This window comes from Oncorhynchus mykiss, chromosome 28 (assembly GCF_057628025.1).
Source record: "Oncorhynchus mykiss isolate SJ-2025 chromosome 28, ASM5762802v1, whole genome shotgun sequence".
Classification (NCBI taxonomy): Eukaryota; Metazoa; Chordata; class Actinopteri; order Salmoniformes; family Salmonidae; genus Oncorhynchus; species Oncorhynchus mykiss.
Window position 1 is genome coordinate 4,316,062 of NC_143049.1, and position 7,645 is coordinate 4,323,706.

Consider the following 7,645-nt stretch of genomic DNA (forward strand, 5'->3'; position numbering starts at 1 on the left):
GAATACACCATGAATACAGCCCGGTTGGAACTCATCCGCAAGGCGGAGGAATACACCATGAATACAGCCCGGTTGGAACTCATACCCAAGGCGTAGGAATACACCATGAATACAGCCCGGTTGGAACTCATACCCAAGGCGTAGGAATACACCATGAATACAGCCCGGTTGGAACTCATCCCCAAGGCGGAGGAATACACCATGAATACAGCCCGGTTGGAACTCATCCGCAAGGCGGAGGAATACACCATGAATACAGCCCAGTTGGAACTCATCCCCAAGGCGGAGGAATACAACATGAATACAGCCCGGTTGGAACTCATCCGCAAGGCGGAGGAATACACCATGAATACAGCCCGGTTGGAACTCATACCCAAGGCGGAAGAATACACCATGAATACAGCCCGGTTGGAACTCATCCCCAAGGCGGAGGAATACACCATGAATACAGCCCGGTTGGAACTCATCCGCAAGGCGGAGGAATACACCATGAATACAGCCCGGTTGGAACTCATACCAAAGGCGGAGGAATACACCATGAATACAGCCCGGTTGGAACTCATCCCCGAGGCGGAGGAATACACCATGAATACAGCCCGGTTGGAACTCATCCCCGAGGCGGAGGAATACACCATGAATACAGCCCGGTTGGAACTCATCCCCAAGGCGGAGGAATACACCATGAATACAGCCCGGTTGGAACTCATCCGCAAGGCGGAGGAATACACCATGAATATAGCCCGGTTGGAACTCATACCAAAGGCGGAGGAATACACCATGAATACAGCCCGGTTGGAACTCATCCCAGAGGCGGAGGAATACACCATGAATACAGCCCGGTTGGAACTCATCCCCGAGGCGGAGGAATAGACCATGAATACAGCCCGGTTGGAACTCATCCGCAAGGCGGAGGAATACACCATGAATACAGCCCGGTTGGAACTCATACCCAAGGCGGAGGAATACACCATAAATACAGCCCGGTTGGAACTCATCCCCAAGGCGGAGGAATACACCATGAATACAGCCCGGTTGGAACTCATCCCCGAGGCGGAGGAATACACCATGAATACAGCCCGGTTGGAACTCATCCCCAAGGCGGAGCAATACACCATGAATACAGCCCGGTTGGAACTCATCCCCAAGGCGGAGGAATACACCATGAATACAGCCCGGTTGGAACTCATCCGCAAGGCGGAGGAATACACCATGAATACAGCCCGGTTGGAACTCATTCCCAAGGCGTAGGAATACACCATGAATACAGCCCGGTTGGAACTCATCCCCAAGGCGGAGGAATACACCATGAATACAGCCCGGTTGGAACTCATCCGCAAGGCGGAGGAATACACCATGAATACAGCCCGGTTGGAACTCATCCCCAAGGCGGAGGAATACACCATGAATACAGCCCGGTTGGAACTCATACCAAAGGCGGAGGAATACACCATGAATACAGCCCGGTTGGAACTCATACCCAAGGCGGAGGAATACACCATGAATACAGCCCGGTTGGAACTCATCCCCAAGGCGGAGGAATACACCATGAATACAGCCCGGTTGGAACTCATACCAAAGGCGGAGGAATACACCATGAATACAGCCCGGTTGGAACTCATCCCCGAGGCGGAGGAATACACCATGAATACAGCCCGGTTGGAACTCATCCCCGAGGCGGAGGAATAGACCATGAATACAGCCCGGTTGGAACTCATCCGCAAGGCGGAGGAATACACCATGAATACAGCCCGGTTGGAACTCATCCGCAAGGCGGAGGAATACACCATGAATACAGCCCGGTTGGAACTCCTACCCAAGGCAGAGGAATACACCATGAATACAGCCCGGTTGGAACTCATCCCCAAGGCGGAGGAAAACACCATGAATACAGCCCGGTTGGAACTCATCACCAAGGCGGAGGAATACACCATGAATACAGCCCGGTTGGAACTCATACCCAAGGCGGAGGAATACACCATGAATACAGCCCGGTTGGAACTCATGTTCTACAAGCTCAGAGAGGGACAGCCTGATGAAATCTGCACTGGAGAAGACCTGTGAGTAGGGTTACTAGGATATTTTCCAGGGGAATTGATGGGAATCTTTGGTTCCACTGTACCTACCCTGAGCTTACAGTTAAGGGTTGAACCAGGATGTTGACATGAAGCTAAGGTTAGGGTTAAGGTTAGAGCTAGGGTTAGGGTTAAGGTTAGAGCTAGGGTTAGGGTTAAGGTTAGAGCTAGGGTTAGGGTTAAGGTTAGAGCTAGGGTTAAGGTTAGAGCTAGGGTTAGGGTTAAGGTTAGAGCTAGGGTTAGGGTTAAGGTTAGAGCTAGGGTTAGGGTTAAGGTTAGAGCTAGGGTTTAGGGTTAAGGTTAATGCTAGGGTTAGGGTTAATGCTGGGGTTAAGGTTGGAGCTAGAGCTAGGGTTAAGGTTAGAGCTAGGGTTAGGGTTAAGGTTAGAGCTAGGGTTCATGCTGTCAGTACAGTGTTCCAATGAGCAGTGGCGGACTGGCCGTCGGGAGCACTGACCCGAGGGTCGTTTTGGCCTGCCATGAATAGTCAACTTGACCAGCGATAATATAGCAAGCAGGAATGAGTTGACAGAGAATCCACAAATCACTCTCTCGCTGCAGTGTCCCCGCGTCAAAAAGGACATCAGGTCTCTCCGTGACGCACATAGCAACCGTCTACCTGCTTCTCTACCTTTTAGACAAGCTGCATGGCGAAATGGACGGTCAGAAAAGCAAAGGTGGAGCAGAGAGGGAGAGAATAAAAAAGAGAAAGGCCCTTGCCACAGACACAGCTAAATGCTGCAAAATAAGCGACAAGTTCACCAGTAAGGGACCAGGTCAGTCAAAAACACACACACTGATACACACACACAACACCCAGCATGGCTAGCTAAGTAGCCTAGCTAATAATAGTGATACAGCGGCCGGAAGGCTAAACAGTTTGCACATCTTACGTCTTCAGGAATTACATCATAGCAATGAGTGCAACATAGCGATCAAAATATGACATCGAAGGCAATATGTTTACACTAATAGTAAACCTAGACTATGGACTTGCTAGGACTCGATCATGACTCATGTCACATAAGCTGGAGAAAGTGCACATCCACTGTACAGCGAAACAGGCTACAGTAATGTAACCATAATACATCCATGAACGTAACACAGTAGCCTGTGTGACACAGCACAGGAAATGGCAAAGATCATTAACACCATTAGTACCAGCATTACAAGTTACTACAATAATTTACCGCTCTGGGAAAAATTAAGAGACCACTCCAAATTAAGAGACCCCCCCCCCCCCCCCCCTTTTTACAAAGCCGTATTAATGTAGCCTACTGATACACTAATGAAAGGTGGAGAAGGAAGCAGCAGCAGCACTAGAGTTCCAGGTGCTCCTGCAGAACTGGAGGTGGCCAGTTCAGAGTCAGACTCAGAGCAGGAACCTTCAGGTACAACTTAAGAGCACAAACCTAAACATGTAGGCTATTCTTTTAGAATAAAAAGTGTTTTATTTATGAGATTATCAGGGGGACTGTAAATCGGGGGGGGGGGGCAGACAATCGATGACCACACAAGTAATACAAGTTTAAGTTTAGGTTATTTACCATGTTAATCTCGTTCAGAGCCCAGTACAGGGAAAATAGAAAGGCACAGCGAAAGCACTGAAAATCCATTTGATTATTTTGCCCGTCCTCAGTCCAAGGATTTTGACTTATTTTTTCAGTACCACCCAAAACAAACCCCTCAAAGAGTCACTCCCAATGTATTCCACTCCAAAGATGTGAGGACAGGAGACACAGGCGGCTTGATGTAATTGGTGAAACATGCTGGTGGGCCAAAGACGAGGCCTTGAGGAAAGTATTTGGAAGCTTTGCAAAGCCTGACCGTTCACTTTACGCGGATGTGGTCATCACTATGGAAATAATTGAGCAGGATGTGACCATAAAACCTGCCATCCGAAGCAAGGCCCAAGGGTACAAGGATGCTCTCCTAAAGTTTGAAACCATACCTACAGCTGAGGTTTTTCTCATGATTTTTGAGCAGAAGTCCCCATCTCTCTAAATACTTGCAAACAAGTGGCATGGATATCGTAACAGCACAACACTCGGTGACGAGAACAGAGGATAACCTGAGAAAGTGTGCCCGAGACATGGAGGGTGTGAAGAGGGCAGCAGATGACTTTGTTGAGTGGGCCAATGGCATTCTGGAGGAGCAGCAGGACTGTGATGCCGAAGCTCAGACTGCTCTCTCAGAGAAGAGAACAACAACAGGAAAAAGAAGAGAAAACCAGGTGAGTTGGAAGAAGACGAGCCCATTGCTTAATGCAGACATGGGATTACAAAATCAAGATCCACAATGTGGTACTGGACACTGTTGTTGAATGTATTCACCGCCGTTATGCAGCAAATGCAGCGCTGTGTGCAGATGTCTCCTGCATTAATCCCAATCCATTTCCTGAGATCAGAGAATGGCACTTGACAAAGATGACATCATTGACAAGATGGCAGAGAGTAGTGAGTTGCTGCGCTGCCTACTGGTTTACTAGTGGTAATTACTTAATGGTTACTCGTCGCTATGCTATGACTCTTCCTTAACAGGCTGACAAAGTTGAAATAAAATTTGCTGTGAGTTAAAGATTTTGTACTAAGGCATGTTTTTTGGACTTTCGTATTATACTTGCAGTTATGTAGCCAATGTTCAATTTCATTGACTCAGTGTAGAGATGTGTTTTTTTGTGTGTTGTTTGCTTTATGGACATCAGTTAGTGAACATTGTAATCTAATCATACTTACTTACATTGTGGTAGCTTATGTTCAAGTTCAGTGAATGTGTGATGTTTTTTGATACTTTTGATATGCTTGATGCTTGAATATGAAGATAATCATTTGAGCTAACTCTGTATATCTCCTTCTCTTTTTAAAAAGTGTAGGCTAATAGTTTTGTGTGTATAGCCTTGTACATTTGTATGTGCTATGATTGGTATATTCCTAGTGAGTGTTTGAGGGTGCACCCATAGCCATAGCATACCTTGAGAACTCAGTATTCAGAGAGGCTACATGTTGGTCAGTCCCACATGTTTGTATTTTGTCATGTGAATACTTTTCTTCCCAGATGAACACAGTGGCCAAATTTATAACTAGTTTTGTTTCAGTCCGCCCCTGACAATGAGTACCTACAATACTTGTTGCACTGCACTGACAGGAATAATTACACATTAATAAGGACAGTGTAATGTAAAATGTTACAACATTTTCCATTTTAGCAGCAAGAAAATTTGAAAAATATGTATCGGTTGATTCCTTATCACTATAGCTTTCTGTTTGACATTTGACCCTAGATATCGGTCTGGAGGGGGGTACGACCCAAGAATTGGGGGCCAGCCTGGCCTAGGCTTCACTGGAGGTGCGCCAGAGTTTGGCATCCTACAAACATACCGCTGAGAGTGCCCAGCAACAAAATTACTTAGAGAGTGTGAGTCTCCCCAAAGTGTTGCACCCACCTGGGTGATGCACGGCTACTATTTTGTGCCAGAAGATGTGGTTCCTGGTTGGACAGGTGATTGACAGGGTGTGCTTCATCACCATGGCGCTGTCGTTCCTCATGGGTACCATTGGAAGTGCCTTCCTCCTTTAGGGAATAACATCACCAATCCCTCTAGGAATGAAACTGGAGCAAATCTACTGGGGTAACACTATATGAAAGGGCATGACATATCCATAAACAAGGTGGCATGTAATGAATGGGGTTTAGCACCGGTTTTTGTGGCTAGAGAATGCTTTGAAAGATCTATGGTTATGTATGCACTGGGGGTCTGAGACTGAAACTAAACCATGTGGGTCTGTCACAGGTTTTGCAGTCTATGAGTTTGCTCATTCACTGAGATGAGAAGGGTTTTGGCAGTAGATACCCGTGCTGTGTACAGAGGGCTTGACCATAGGCACTGATGCCTTATATGCTAGAAGCATGATATGTGTGATTCAAAGCAATGGTTGAAGGTGTTTTTTAAACAGAGATATTACCACGGAGTAATATGCAACATTTTTATCACACTGTTAACAATTCCAAGATGGCGCAGCAGTTGGACATGTGTTTGTCTTGTCCCATGTAAATAGTCTGTTTCTTCTGGGTTTTTTTCCATATATATCTTAATCTCACTTTCCATCTACGAACTAAATATACTTTCCTGTAACCCGCCTCACCCAATGTGGTACTGATCTGCTATTTTTATACTTTATTACCGGAACCTCCATCAGCAGCTAGCCAGCTAACTAGCTACTAGCTATTAGTCATTGTTAGCCACTGCTAGCGGTCTTCACCTTCAGCTCGGACACCAGCCAGCCTTAGTTTGGGTCAATTCCTGCCAGTTTGCACAGCGCGATATCAACCCAGAGCATATCGGACTGCTTTTCTCTACCACATCGCCGGATTCCTGCCACAAGCTCTGGACCATTACACTGGATCATCGCAGCTAGCTAGCTGCAACCGAGTGGCTAATGCCTCTGTCCCGAAGCAAGCACCAGTTAGCCTTGAGCTAGCCTCGAGCTTGGCCCATCTCCCCGCTAGCCGACAAAGTATACCAGCTAATTCTTGGGCTACAATACCTCTTTTGCCAATTGGCCAGGACCCTTTACTGTCGACATGGAGCCCCGCCGACCCATCACGACTCGTCTGCTGACGTAATCGTCATATGTGGTTTCAACAGGCTTTTCCATTGCGATGTCGCCGAAGACCCATCTGCTAGCCCCGGCCCGCTAGCTTTCTGAACGCCGTGTCTCCCGCTCGCCTAGCATAGTTGCGACTACCGAACGGCTCCCTGACTCACCCATTGCTGATCATTGGACCCTATGATCCCTCAGCTACACAGCTGATGCCTGCTGGACTGTTCACTAACAAGGTACCTCATTTTGTTTATCTGTCGAACCTCGAATTCAGGTCCTGTGTGTAGCTAACTGACCCTCTGCCCATTCATCGCCATTTACCCGTTGTTGTCTTAGCTCTCCTGATCAACTCCTGTGATTGCTTTATTCCCCTCGCTAATGTCAATATGCCTTGTCTACTGATGGTTCAGTTAGTTCTTAATGTTTTATCTCAGTGTAAAGCACTGCTTTGCTTTATCTTGGCCAGGTCGAGTTGTAAATGAGAACTTGTTCTCAACTGGCCTACCTCGTTAAATAAAGGTGAAATAAAAATAAATATGTACTTACTTTAAGGCAACCATCATTCTTCATGTTTTTTGTAAAATGGTTGACTTAATGATTTTTATTTTACTTGAAATCTAGTGTGTTGAACATACAGTGTGTTTTGTTCAAATATTAACTTTTTCTTATTAATTAAAGGTCATGGTATAACAACTTTTTGTTCACACATTCAACATAATTTCTAGAAATCAGCCAAACCTCCATGTAAGGATCAATGCCATTCATCATAACCAAATGCCAACCAATCACATTTGGGTTGTATAAATTCCGGAGGCATGGAGAGAGATGGGGGGTGTCTCCCTATACGCCCTCTCTCACACAGCCATCCCCCGATTCTCTCCTGCCCCCCTCACCCCCACCACCCACCCCCTCTCCCAGAAGCAGGATCTCAATTACATGGGTGAGTGGTGCCTTTCTGGCCCAACAAAAGAA